Source organism: Spinacia oleracea, chromosome 6 (genome assembly GCF_020520425.1).
Source record: "Spinacia oleracea cultivar Varoflay chromosome 6, BTI_SOV_V1, whole genome shotgun sequence".
In the NCBI taxonomy this organism is placed as follows: domain Eukaryota; kingdom Viridiplantae; phylum Streptophyta; class Magnoliopsida; order Caryophyllales; family Amaranthaceae; genus Spinacia; species Spinacia oleracea.
Genome location: NC_079492.1, coordinates 24,597,651 through 24,611,556, shown reverse-complemented (window position 1 = coordinate 24,611,556; position 13,906 = coordinate 24,597,651). Strand labels below are relative to the sequence as shown.

At 35.7% G+C, this 13,906-nt stretch overlaps 1 long non-coding RNA gene across 1 annotated transcript; it reads right to left on the bottom strand.

Annotated features, from left to right (window-relative positions):
- Positions 1–291: 291 nt before the first annotated feature.
- Positions 292–3,450, bottom strand: LOC110780885 (uncharacterized). The gene is made up of 4 exons (XR_008922691.1): positions 3,385–3,450; positions 3,227–3,297; positions 3,064–3,131; positions 292–485 (listed from the first exon to the last, which is right to left on the bottom strand). It is a non-coding gene; the product is annotated as an uncharacterized lncRNA (long non-coding RNA).
- Positions 3,451–13,906: the final 10,456 nt, after the last annotated feature.

Here is a 13,906-nt window from a genome sequence, read left to right as displayed (position 1 = left end):
AGCCATTAAAGCGAAAAGATTAGTTAGGGAATGAATGTGTGACGGCCGGGGAGCTAATTAGGGTTAACGGAATATATATAGTGCTTATTATAAGAGTCCTACTAAATTTAAAATAGCGTTTTAAATTTTCCAAAAATATTAAAAGAGATTAAATAAAATGGAAAAATGATTAGTAAGAATTATAACTTTATTTTGCTATAAATTATATTTTATGAAATCATAAAATATTGGGGTATTACAGTAACAGCCCACACTTTTGAGCTGCTTATTTAGAATTACTTATTTCTCACTAATTACACTTAGAATCCAATTTACAAAATAAACTTGAATTATCCCTTATAATCAAATATAAATACACAAGAGATCTTAACCTATCATAATCTTTGATGGCCTCGAAACATTTCAGCAAAATTATTCCTTCCTCAATCACATCTGTAATCCACATCCGAGCTTACACAATACCTGCAAAATTACTAAAAATGACTCTGTCCCCACCAGGACAGGTTCAAAGAACAAAGTCAGGGAAATCGAGTACACATTGCCCAACCTGAAACTCATTTTAGTGGCTTAAAAATATAATTTCGTGATTTATTTATTTTTAAAGATAAAACCGATTCAATATGAATCAAATCATATTCAAATTAAACTCAGTAATCAAATTGCAATAATTTAAAGCACATGAAATATTGAACCCAACTTTGATGTTTATAGTTGATAAATAAATCAAGCAAAGGTTGCACTTAGTCACCAAGTGTTTTCCAAAGATCGTACGATTTATATTTTCAGAAGTTTTCAAATCCATTTTTTTCAATATAACTGATCTCATATGCTTTGAGAATGAATCCATCACATATTCTCCACTCGTATCTCAAGTCTACACGAGCTTAAACAATTAACACGACATAACCAAGACTAATTCTTCACTTCCCAATATAATATGAAGAAAACCTTCATGTTGAGGCTCACATCCAAATCACACATGTATATTCCTTTTTGGAACAACGAACTCAAATACGGATTGCTCACGATAATTTATTTTGAAAATAATATCAAATAGTAATATATAAAACGTATTTCTTAGAAATCCTTGATAATCCAAAGCTTGCACAAAAGAAAAGATTTTAGAGATATTTGCTTTTTCTAGAAAATCATTTACATTTCAAATCACACACATTGACAAGCTAAACAATAATTGTTACTTCTAGCATAATCAAACACATTTTATCTTTTAAACATATATAAAAAAATCGGGGAAGAGAACACGAATAAAGATGGGTTGAAGAACCACTGTCTCTAAACTTTTAGGGGTCGTCACCCACCTTTTCACACATGCTTGCAAGACTTTTAGGACATGTCCCCACACAGATGTACATATGTACATTTACACAGATGCACAGATGTGCATTTACACAGATCACACACAAATACACAAGTGTTGTTCATGGCCGTTGTTAATGGCTTCTTCCCCACTAAAACACATTTTAAAACTCATTTAACAAAATTAAGAAATATATAAATATAATTCTTCAAAGGCTTGTATCACAAACCAAGTCACATCTGAATTAAACGCAATTAAACACAGTTGAAAATATTATCACAATGATACTTATTCAATTTGACAAATCCATTCAAAAGATTTGCTTAAGGATCATAATAGCTTATCCAAAGATTTTCACAAACTTTGTATACATAAATCTTGAAAACAAGATAACCTAAGCACCTATATGTCATTCGGTTCGCTTGAACGCACTCGCATATAGTTAAAATCCAAGATATAGCCGAAATCCTTAAGCTTGTCAGGAATTATACTCACGAATACAAAGTAGTAAACTCAATATTAACCTATTGATATATACTCGGTCCCAAAAATGCAAATATTAAGTTTGTAGCACAAAGATCACCATTTCAAATTACTCAAGCCTTTAGTCACAATAGTATAATAAACTCAAACCCTTATTATACTATGAAACTTTCATAACTCCAAGTATAATAACCCAAAATCTTCCTTATAAGTAACTCCAGATGCATATAGGTTATACCCAAGTTAGCTTAATAGCTCAATTAAGACTAGTCAACTTAATTTTATCTTGATCGTACGTGGTTACATACCCAACACTATAATTTAGATCTTAAAAATAATTCTCATTAAAATATAGTATAAAACGATGTATAAATACACAATCTAATCGTATCAAAATATACATAGTTTATATTATATCACACTAAAAAAATTTGATCTTAATCATTCAATACGAACATACTCTTTACAGGAAATTATATTGACTCCTCCAATTAAATAAATTCTTAATCAAAAGTTTGAAATATAGAATATATTAACATAGTTAATAGATCTTCAAAACTCGATAACGAATAGACAATAGATATTATCTTGGAAAACAACATAATATAATGGGTTGCTCAAAATTAGACTTTTTAAAAGATCAAATAGCTTATTTTCTTCTTTGGGTTACCAAAATTGATAAATTTAATCATAAAACTCATTTCAAAAAGCTTATATCATAATTACATCACGAGTTATAAATAAATAATTCAAGAACTAGCAGTGGTTATCTTCATATTTCATTGAAATCTCGTTTCTCAAATAATTGCTGTCAAAATTCACAAATTCTTTTCAAAACAAGAGCTTGAAATTTAAGATTTTTAGTTTAAGCGAAAACGAGCAATTCCCGAGGTTTTTGTGTAAATTTAAATCCTTTCTATTCAAAACTAATTAAACCCTAAGGAAACAGGTCAATACATGAATATCTTGACTGCAAAAGGTTACACCCAAAGTTCTATAATTCAACTGATTCAGTTTATAAAAGAAAATCACACAAGGAAACTTTGCAATTGAAACTACGGTTCGTTTCGATGGATTATGCTGGACTACCTACCAATCACGACTTGACCAGCAACTAAAACCACTTAATAAACAGGAAACCAAGTATATTTCATCACCAAGAACAATATTTAATTCACACAATTCGTTTCACCAAAAAATCATCCATAAATATCAAATAGCATAGCTTTTAAAAAGAAGCTTATGATGGTTGTTTTGTGTACCTTAATTGTGGGGTGATATCTCCTCAACTATGGCTCACGAATCAGAGATTTCTTCACTAACACTTTCCCTTAATTCAATACCAACATAATATAAGAATTTGACAAGAAGAATCCCAAGAATAAGGTACTAATTCAACCCAAGTTACAGCCCTAGCAGATTTACCTTAGCTGGTGGGTTTGGCTTCGGTTGGCTTGGTTTCCCTTGGTTTTTCCACAAACGATTGCTTACCCAATCTGCACAAATAGGTAAAGAACAATTTCCTAAAGTTTCATGCAAAACTTCAGAAGGAAAAGGGACGAAAATTGGAGGTGAAACCTCACCTGGAACACGCCAGAACTGGCGAGACAGAAGAAGGGGAGGGAAGAGCTCTGGGCAGAGGGTTTCTGGACTTTTCTGGGGTGGAGAAAACTATGAGAGGTTGCTCTGTATTTATAGGAAGGGTGGGTGTAGGTAGTTTTGTAATTTCTCATTCTTAGGGGGGTCAATTTGGTCATTTCCCAAGGTGGGTCTGCTGCAGAATACTGCTGGAAGTATCTATGTTTAAGCTTTACTTAGTGGGTGATTAGGAGGTTAGAATACCTTGATTAATACCCTAATATGTCACATGTATTCCCCAAATAGTTCCCATTAAAATTAATTTCATTAATTAGGTGCTTGAATGTGTTTTTCGGGAATTACCGTATTACCCCAAATGTCAATATCAGAGTTCCCAATATTGTTTTCAATTCTTCAATTCTCATAAAATATTCTATCTAAATTTTCTTATGACATTTCCTTATCAATTATATGTAGTTTATGACTTAAAAATTAATTCATTGCTTCATAACACATGTCACAAAACGCATACACATAGTCTATAGTTCACATAGTCGTTTGATAATTATCACACTTATCTTAACGAAAATCAAATTTATTCATCGGATTAATGGCCAAATCCCGTTTTAATCACATATTTGTGCTATTAAAAAAAAGGGCTATTATACTACAGCTAATGTAGCATTTCCATGCTTCATTTCCCACTTGTAGGTCATTAGTGTATCCTAGCTTCCATTGTTTGAGTTATTACCGAAGTAAGAACCTCAAGCGGTATATGATACCAAGGAAGTTTGATTGCTAGGTCACTTTTCTTTAAACATAAACTTATAGGTAGAAACGGAATCGTAAATTCCTTTCATTTGTTCCTCGTTTTCCTATTTCTTGTACCCTTTCTTATAGTCTTAAGAATTGAATTCTTTAGTGTTGACTTTTATACTTTGTTAGACATGTCCAATGTCACTCCAACAAGGTTCTTACCATTTAATTTATGTTGAATATTTTGTTTCAACTAGATGATCTTACCAGAAGCTTCTAAAGTTCTCTAAGCATCGATCTATTCGAATGTCTAGGGACTAGACTCATTCGAGAATTAAATGGACAAAGATATTAGGTTGTTAACCATTGGTAAAGCTGAGCGTTTAAACTCAATGCTTTATGATCTCAAAACTACATTGTATTTTGAATTCACAAGCACCAATCGGTTTGCCATTCGATTTTGATACTCGAAAACAACCATTAAAGTCGCTAAAAGAAACGTACATTTTAAATTGCTCATTTTCTCTCATTTCCGTGAATCGTTCTTGGATTCACTACCAATCGAGGAAATTTACTGTTACCTTTCTAAAAGGATTAATTGCAGTGCAAGATATTTAATCATAAACAATAATTAAAATATACATTGAAGCATGCAAAGTCTAAACATTTATCATAAATAATAACTTGAAATTAAAGCAATCATGCAATTCAAACAAGTTATTAGCATTTTATTCGAATTTATTGTTCCGGCAGGTGTGAATAAAATGATTCCAAGATCCTAAAATCATTGAAGAATTAAGCACAGTTTGTCGACTTAATCCTAAAACATCTTAGGTAAGCAAAAACCTTTTGCTAATAGTCTAGAAACTACTCTTGGTTGATAGGTACGTCTAAGAACTTATTAGGTAAACCTATCGATTTTGCCACGACATAAAAGGACTCCTTACTTATATCGTTGAGTTTCACCAAAACTAACATGTACTCACAATTATTTGTGTACCTTGCCCCTTTAGGACCAATAAGTAACACCTCGCTGAGCGAAAACTATTACTAGATTGATGTAAAGGATATCCAAGCAAGTGTATATTTTGGCATGGAACCTTATAACTCAATTTTTAAGTTTGGAACTTAAGGCTCTTACTATGTTGGTTAGATTTTAAGTGAACTAAAATCCTTAATCATGCAACATAATCAAGCCACAATCTCATGCATAATTAAGACATATTTAAAGCAATAAATAACTTAAAGCATGCATAAGATAAATGTGATCTAGTATGGCCCGACTTCATCTTGAAGCTTCAACTTCAAAGTCCGTCTCGAAAATCTCCGTGGGAGGCACCATTTTCTTCATATAGGATAAGCTATAATTAAACTAATTACAACTATTTGATGGTACGCAGACCATATTTGAATTGCAAAACAATTTTTGGTACTTTAGACCAATTACATTCAAATTAATGGTACGCAGACCATATTTTCTATCCTATTTGGGCCATACTAGTCACTTCATAACCTGCAAAATAGTACATATACAATATATACCATTCACCCATTCATTATCATGAATGGCCCACATAGCTGGTTAGTAAAACACATTATGCATCACATAAACATTTGCAGCAATTAATCAAGGGCACCAATAATCTATAAATTATTCAGTCCTTATTAATTCTAATCAAGTTGTTTTAACCTTAAGGATTTGTAGACCTAATCAAGAGTTTATGACTAAAAAGGGCTCCCACTTAAACCAATAAATTCATATGCTTTACTAATTTTAAACATAAAAATGTATTTCTAGTATAACCGGAAACATACAAATTTAATTAAAATTTAAAGCTCATATAAATTTATAATTAAAACCAAAAATTTAATTTAATTTCAGTCGTATTTAAATTAATTCATGATTTTAATTTTAGTAAAATAATTACCTATGGCCATCAAGCCCTTTCGTTTTCATCGCTGTTAAGAACAACCAAGATCCAATGAGAATTTGCGCGCATACAAGTTCATCAACACTTTCTCTCGGTGTGCCGGAACATTTCTTGTTGGGTACGCTAGACCGGTGAATTGGGGTCCCTGAGATTTGATAAAAGAAAGGTGCATTAGCGGTTTAGAATAAATAAAATTTATTATAATTACAATATTCAAAATTAAAATCCAAGAAAATAATTTAAATTATTAATTTTAAAATTAATTAAAATTACGTAAACTGAAAATTTCAAATTAAAATTTCAAAACGATCTAATCGCAACGCAACAACCCCACGCAACGCACGCCCATGGGCCACACGCACACAGCCATCGCTGGCCATGTGCGCGCAGCCCATGCGTTGCGTCGCATCGCTGCTGCTCCCCATCGCAAGGCGCGCGCCAGCGCTCGTCGCAACAAGCACGCTGCTCACCATCGTTGGGCGCAGCGCTCGTCGCACGCACACGCTGCTCACCATCGCTGAGCGCAGCGCTCGTTGCTCGCGAGCTTGTGCTCGCTGCGCGCGAGGCTCCGCACGCTTGAGCGAGGCAGTGCGCGATGTGGCGCAGCTCGCTTGCTTCCCACACGCGACTGCTCGTGCCTTGCTCTCGCCCTTGCCCATGCGCCCATTGCTCACAGCCCACGACACAAGGCAGGGATGGTGCCTTGTGCTCGTGCACCATGCCCTTGCTCGCTGCATTCGTACCGCATGGGCGACGAGCTCCCTTGCTCGTCGTCGCATGCCCGCACTATACAACACCCCTTAAGGGTAACACGTAGCGTCCATTGCTTTGTGCGTGCAAGTTATATGAGCGAATCGCATAAAAATTAAAAATTTATATTTAAAATTAATGACAAATTAATAAATAATATTAATTTTATAATTTTAGGGCGAAAAATCGAAAAATTTATTTTTTAATTGATTTCCGATTAACATGGATTCAAGTCCAGGTCATAAAAATTTAAAATTTAACATAAATTTACAATTTTTATGGTGGTTTTTAATCATAGGTATCTAATTAAATTATAACTAATTATGAAAATCAAATTACTTCTAAATTATTCCAATTTTCAACAAATTAATCATAATTACAAATTAGATTGCATAATTAACAAGGCTAGGCATTTAAACTTGTTAAACATATACAGTAGGTCAATCAAAAATTCAAAATTTATCAATAAGAATCGCAAATATTTAATTTAACATTTTAAATTTAAGAAATTTTGCATTCGAAAAACTAAAACCTCCGAAAAGTCATAGTTAGGCTTCGAATTTGAGAATTCTGGGTTCGGCCGAAAAATACTATTTTACATGCGGAATTGACACAAAAATCACTCGATTTGGATGAGTAACGAAGAAACTGCCGAAAAACTGCGTACGTATAATTAAATAAACGCAATTTGCAATTAATTAACAATTACGAAAATTAATCACCCCTTTTAATTCTTGCAAATTTGTAATATTTAACCATGTTCATGCAATTTAGATTATGAAAATAATAAGAGGCTCGTGTACCACTGTTAGGTTATGATACATATGATAATTCATAAATCATGCGGAAAAACCATAAATCCAGGAAAGCATATTGTTTTCACATAATCATTTAGCATAGAATTGATGCATACATGTTGTAGCGTGCCTTCCCTAGCTGCGCCCGAACCGAACAAGAACAAGTCTTTAGGACTCCAAATGTCGTCCCTCCATAGATAGTCCACAGTACGTCCGGATCCGCCTCAAGTTAGACCAACTAGAATCGCCCTTAAGGTTACTAGGAATTTTGGCTATGCGTTTGCAAGTGCATGGCTGATTTTTCTTTCAAAAACTTAACCTTTGAATACTTCAATCGTACCTGCAAATAATGACCCTAGGCCCTTATTTATAGAGGTATGGAAAAGGAACTGGAATCCTATTAGGATACTAATTAGTTAAACTAGAATCCTAGTAGGACTCTAACTAATTAATTTTATCCTTTTAGGATTAGGAATTTAATCATCAAACAAATCCTACACAATTTAGGTTTCGTATGTGAACACAAACTCTACACGAGCATGACCCACGAGCGTGCAGGCCATGCCCGCGCACAGCCCACACGGCCGCTCAGCCCACGCGAGCTGCAAGCCCACGCGAGCAGCAGCACAGCTCGCAGCCCATTGCTGCGCGCGCTGCCATGGCCTGCTGGGCCTGGCCTTGCGCTGGGCCTGGCGTGGCCTTGGCTGTTCGTGTGGTGCGTTTGTCTTGCTGGGCGATGGCCTGGCTTCGTGCTGGGCCCTCATCCGGCAGGCCTCGTCCGATGCTTATTCGTACGATACGCTTCCGATTAAATTCGTGGTTCCGGAATTCATTTCCGATACGAACAATATTTAATATTTCCGATTCCGGAATTAATTTCCGTTTCGAACAAATATTTAATATTTCCGTTTCCGGAATTATTTTCCGATTCTGATAATATTTCCGATTCTGACAATATTTCCGTTTCCGGCAATATTTTCGATTCCGGCAATATTTCCATTTCCGATAATACTTTCCTATACGTACCATGTTTCCGTTTCCGGCAACATCTACGACTTGGATAATATTTATATTTCCGATACGATCCATATTTCCGTTTCCGGCAATATCATCGTTTCCGGAGTATTCATTTCTTGCTTGTGACGATCTCAGCTCCCACTGAAACCAAGATCCGTCGATTCCGAATATCCATAGATAGAGTATTTAATGCCATTAAATACTTGATCCGTTTACGTACTATTTGTGTGACCCTACGGGTTCAGTCAAGAGTAAGATGTGGATTAATATCATTAATTCCACTTGAACTGAAGCGGCCTCTAGCTAGGCATTCAGCTCACTTGATCTCACTGAATTATTAACTTGTTAATTAATACTGAACCGCACTTATTAGACTTAACATAGAATGCATACTTGGACCAAGGGCATTATTTCCTTCAGCTGCCCAGCGCCAGGCACCACACCAGCGCCCAGCGCTGACCTGCTGCATGCGCAGGTCTGCCGGGCGCGGTCTCCCGTGCTGATTGCACGCCCTTTGCTGCTACGGTCTTCCGCACCAAGCATCAAACGTCGCATCGAACCATCCATCAAAAATACGGGTATACACTTGTATCTCCAAGTACAAACAGATGAATATTTCAAGAATACAAAGTCCAAAAATATAACGACTCAGGCACCCAACTCCGAACGGACCCAAGCTCCGGGAAAGTCAGTCAAAGTTCAAAAGGGCCAGTAAAAAGCTCTTATCCCCAGCAAAGCACATCCCAACAGATTAACTCCGGGTGTCGAAGTTCAAAATTCAAGATTCAAAAATTCAAATTTTCGATGCCAAGCTCCGTCCTGAACTGAAGGCGGAAAAGTACACGTACAAATCAGAGTCATCACCAACCGCACCGAGGTAGACTCTATCTTTTTTCTAACGCATGTTTTGTGCAGGTACCGGCGTACAAAGAGTGGTCTCGATTGCAGAACATCTTGACCATTCTCCGTCCCTTTCGAAATACTTTGACTTGCGCTTTCCTAACCGAACGATCAGTCAAAGTGGGGGCTTTTGTAGACACCTAATTTGTGTCTCCCCTTTGGGATGATGACGATACCCTTATCCTTTTTAGGCGATTGGAGTAACTCCAGGGGGAAATCCCAATTGCTAAGAATACCTCCGAAATCCAAAGTCCAAAATCCAATCCCCGAGACCGTTCCCCTCCCAGAACTCGGTACAAAATACAACTTCCAAAATCCAATTTCTAAATCCAAGTTCAATCTCAATTAGTGGACCATCCCATTGGTCTTACTAGGCCTTTTCCACTCAAAATCATATAAGGCAAGTCAAATTCGGGCGCCGACCCACAAAACCGAGCATGCCGGGCCCCGCCCCGTAAAACCGGAACTCAAAAACCCGAGAAAGGTTTGTTTTTAGACGCAAATTCAAGCCTTAACCTCCAAGCAAACACTACGTGCCAAACATCATACTATTCGTACGAAGGTACACCCATACAAGACAAATCAAGGACGGCATCTTTCCGTCCTTTTTGGCGGCATTCAGCCCACGTCAGCAGCGCCCAGCGCTGGCCTGGCGCCAGGCGCTGGCGTGTGTTGGCGTTTTGCACCATTTCCCTCCTATAAATACACCTAATTTCCTTAGAAAAATAGAGAGCACAACACACATAACGTCGTAATTTCGACATTACTCCACACAATACAAACTTCAAAACTCTTCAAAACACATACAAAAAGTCCTAAATTCAAGAGCAATTGGGAGCTCGAGCCTAAGCTTAACTAGGTAAATCCGAATCCCATTTCAATTAATCATGCTATTTTGATTTCAAATGATTAGCAATTAAGTTGGTGTTTTTTTTTTGTCATAAAAAACACCACTTGCAACAATCATACATGCTTTTTCAAAAATACAAACTTTTTCAAAATACAAAATACAAACTGTCAAGATTCAAGGATGTTCAAAGTTGCTTGCATTCATCTCTTTGAACTAAAATAACCTTCAAGTATGGAGTAATCAAAGATGACACCTTTTAGCATTTAAAGGTTTAATCTTTTGAGATTCAAAACTCCATTTTTCAATATACAAGTACAAGTCTTCAAATTTCAACATACAAGTTCAAGTTTTCAAATTTCAATCATTTCAAGTTCAAACTTTCAATCTTTTCAAGTTCAAACCTTTCAATATTCAAGCTTTCAATTTCAACTTCAATATGCAAAATCTAGGACATTTGGGTTGAGCAACCTCTCCCAAGTTTAGATTTTTGGCTTTGAATTCGTGTCGGGCGCACTTATTTTTAAAGAGCCGCTTGGCGTTCGAATCTCATGTGCCCAAGTACAAATTTCAATATCGTACTTTCAATATCGCACTTTCAATATCGCACTTTCAATACCGCAATTTCAATACCGCAATTTCAATTCCGCACCTTTACTTGCCTAGTCCATTTCTAGGCAATGTGGACCTACTCCCTAGTCCTTTTCTAGGGGGTCTTGTATTTACTAATTCCGCATTTTATTTAGTATTGTGATGTTGCTTTATGTGCTTTATCGCTTTCATCACCAACATGCTAAATACAACAAAATACAAAGGTTACATCACGCTTAACGAAGATATTTTTGGACAAACCGGCCTTAGGTTCCTTAAATCAATCTTTAAAGCAAAGTGACCACCGTACAATTAATTTTATTTTGTTCTAATTTGCAAACCCACATAATCTAATCTTAGGGTTTATTTTCGAAACAATGTTGTGCCAACGAACTTGAATATTTCTAAAGCTCACCGAATAAGCATTTTCGTTCCCGAGCCCGGATCTCACCCATCCGTTTCAAGGATTCAACGCCTTATCCAAAAATAGAGTCATTGTGCGGTCTTCCCAAACGAGGCCTAAAATAAGTTTGGTGGCGACTCCTTCGAGGTGCAAAAACAATTCAACGGTTCCCTAAACGAACCGCCGCGTGCCAAACCCCCCCCCCCCTGTAGGGAACGGGAAAAAACCCCCCCTACACCATCACATATAGAATTATACTAAAAGAAAAAAGAAGAAGACAAAGAATACATGGGGAAAAAGCGATGGAGATTACTCATGGAACAAACACTCTATGAAGAGAAATCGAACGAGGAAGGAGGAGAATTATGAGAGAATTGGGGAAATCGTATTTGGGATGTTTAGAAATCTTGAAAACTGCAATTAAAAGAAACGCAGTAAAACAAGAAAATAATCGGACTTGGAATGTTTCATGATTTTGTACACAAGGAATTAATTTTAAAATTCTCGTTTATTTGACAACAAACAAGAAGTCAGAATCGTAATTCAATATTGTGACAGGAATATTGTGAAAGAATTACCTAAGAAACCAAAAACAATCTCAAATGCATGAAGCCGAGGTTGATAGCGGACCAGATTCACCTCCACTCTCCAAAAAAAAAAAAAAACAGTCAATAAATAAACCTTGGTGAGACCTCTTCAATGGAAGTACATAGAGAAACAACATTTGCAAGTTGAAATGGGAGTATCATATATTAGTTCTAAACCATGTCTTTACTCAAGTTAAAGCAAAAAGTCTCGATACTCCAATTCTAAGGCAAAATAAATAACAGTACAAATGCATGCAAGTGCAACATTAAGGGGGGTAAAAAAGCAGGTATCGTATCACACTAATACTATTTTGCAAACAGAAAATGCAGTCCAGACTTCTGAATAAGCATCTCTATGATAAACAAATCCCAGTCATTTTTACCAAACTAACATACCTAAGGTTGCTTCAAACTTCCATATACACACCATAACCCTCACTTGTGGAAAGAATAGGAACGTTCTCTACTTCTTCACCACCTGACTTGTCAACAGCTTCACGTGCGTTGATCACAGCATTAGTTATGGTTGTACCAACCTGCAAAAATAATTAAACGCATCATGCTTATATGCTTTTAACTTCAGATGTTCAGTGATCTTTTAAAGACAATAAATTCATCGGGGTGTTCCCTATTATGATCAATAACATGTCAGGGCGTTGGAGAGGATTTACAAGAGGTCATAAAACATGTATCATACATTACAGACAATAAGAAAACAACATGCTTTATGAAGCAAGAGTATAAAAGTAAAGATAAGGGAAAATTGTTGTCTTATACATTGAAAAACGTACAATGAAAAGTTTCAATGGTGAGACAAAAGCTTAGATATCAATAGTTAAGTATAGCTCAAGTCCGATACTTCCTACTATGATGTTGAAGCTCGTATTTACTTGAAAAGAATCTCAAGTTATCAATGATTTAAATTATATTGTTCAATTTTGAGAGCCAAGCAATATTTCTGAAGTTATAGAACTTGGTAGGGTTCCTCGAAATAAGCAGACAAAAAAAAATTACTGAAACTCTAAACAAAGACAACAAAAACCATATCAAATTAAAAACACTACACATAATTTACCCTCTTTATGACTAGACAAACAATGAGAAATGCTCATAATTCTAATTACAACTTGGCATAATCATGTACACACAAGATTTTCACCCAATTCAAATAAAACAAAATCAAACAGATATGAGAACTTTTCCTAAATGGGCATCCAAAAATTACAATAAATTAATGCTAAAGAAATCATACAAATTACTGAAAAATATTAGATTTTCAAGCACATAATATGAGTTGTAATTATCACAACAGATCTACCAGTTGGACAACAACAAGGGGATGAACAGGGAACCAAAGAACCAAAACTTTGAGAACGAAACAACCTAATTACACGGGATAAATTAGATAATAATTGCACAGGGAGAAATGAGATCTGACTTGCAAAGGATTCAAATATACAGAAATAACCAAAAAAATCGAGTAAATACCAAAAATCTCGAATCAATTTGGCCCCAGATTAATCGACCCAAATACCGTTATAGAAAAACAACAAAACTAACCTTAAAATAACATGAATCAGTCAATCAAAGTTTTCATCAAGTACCAAATGAAACGAAGAACAATAAATCACACACAAAATAATCAAATCACCCAAATACCATAAATTAAACAAAATTCGAATAAAAAAGAGATAATTTGAACCCCTACCGCGAAGTCAACGACGGAGATTGAAGGTAGAGCGCAAAGAAGTTCAGCGTCTTTCTCTCTCTTCCTCCCTCTCTTCATATCTCTCCTGGTTGAATACTTGACGCAAAATCGAAATATATTGACGTATCCTTAATGCCTGAACCCAGATTTAGAGGAATAAAGTTCGAATGAGAGATTTACCTAGAGTTTTTTTTAGGGAATTCCCATAGAGATTGAGAGAGAGAGGGGGGAAAGCAGGTA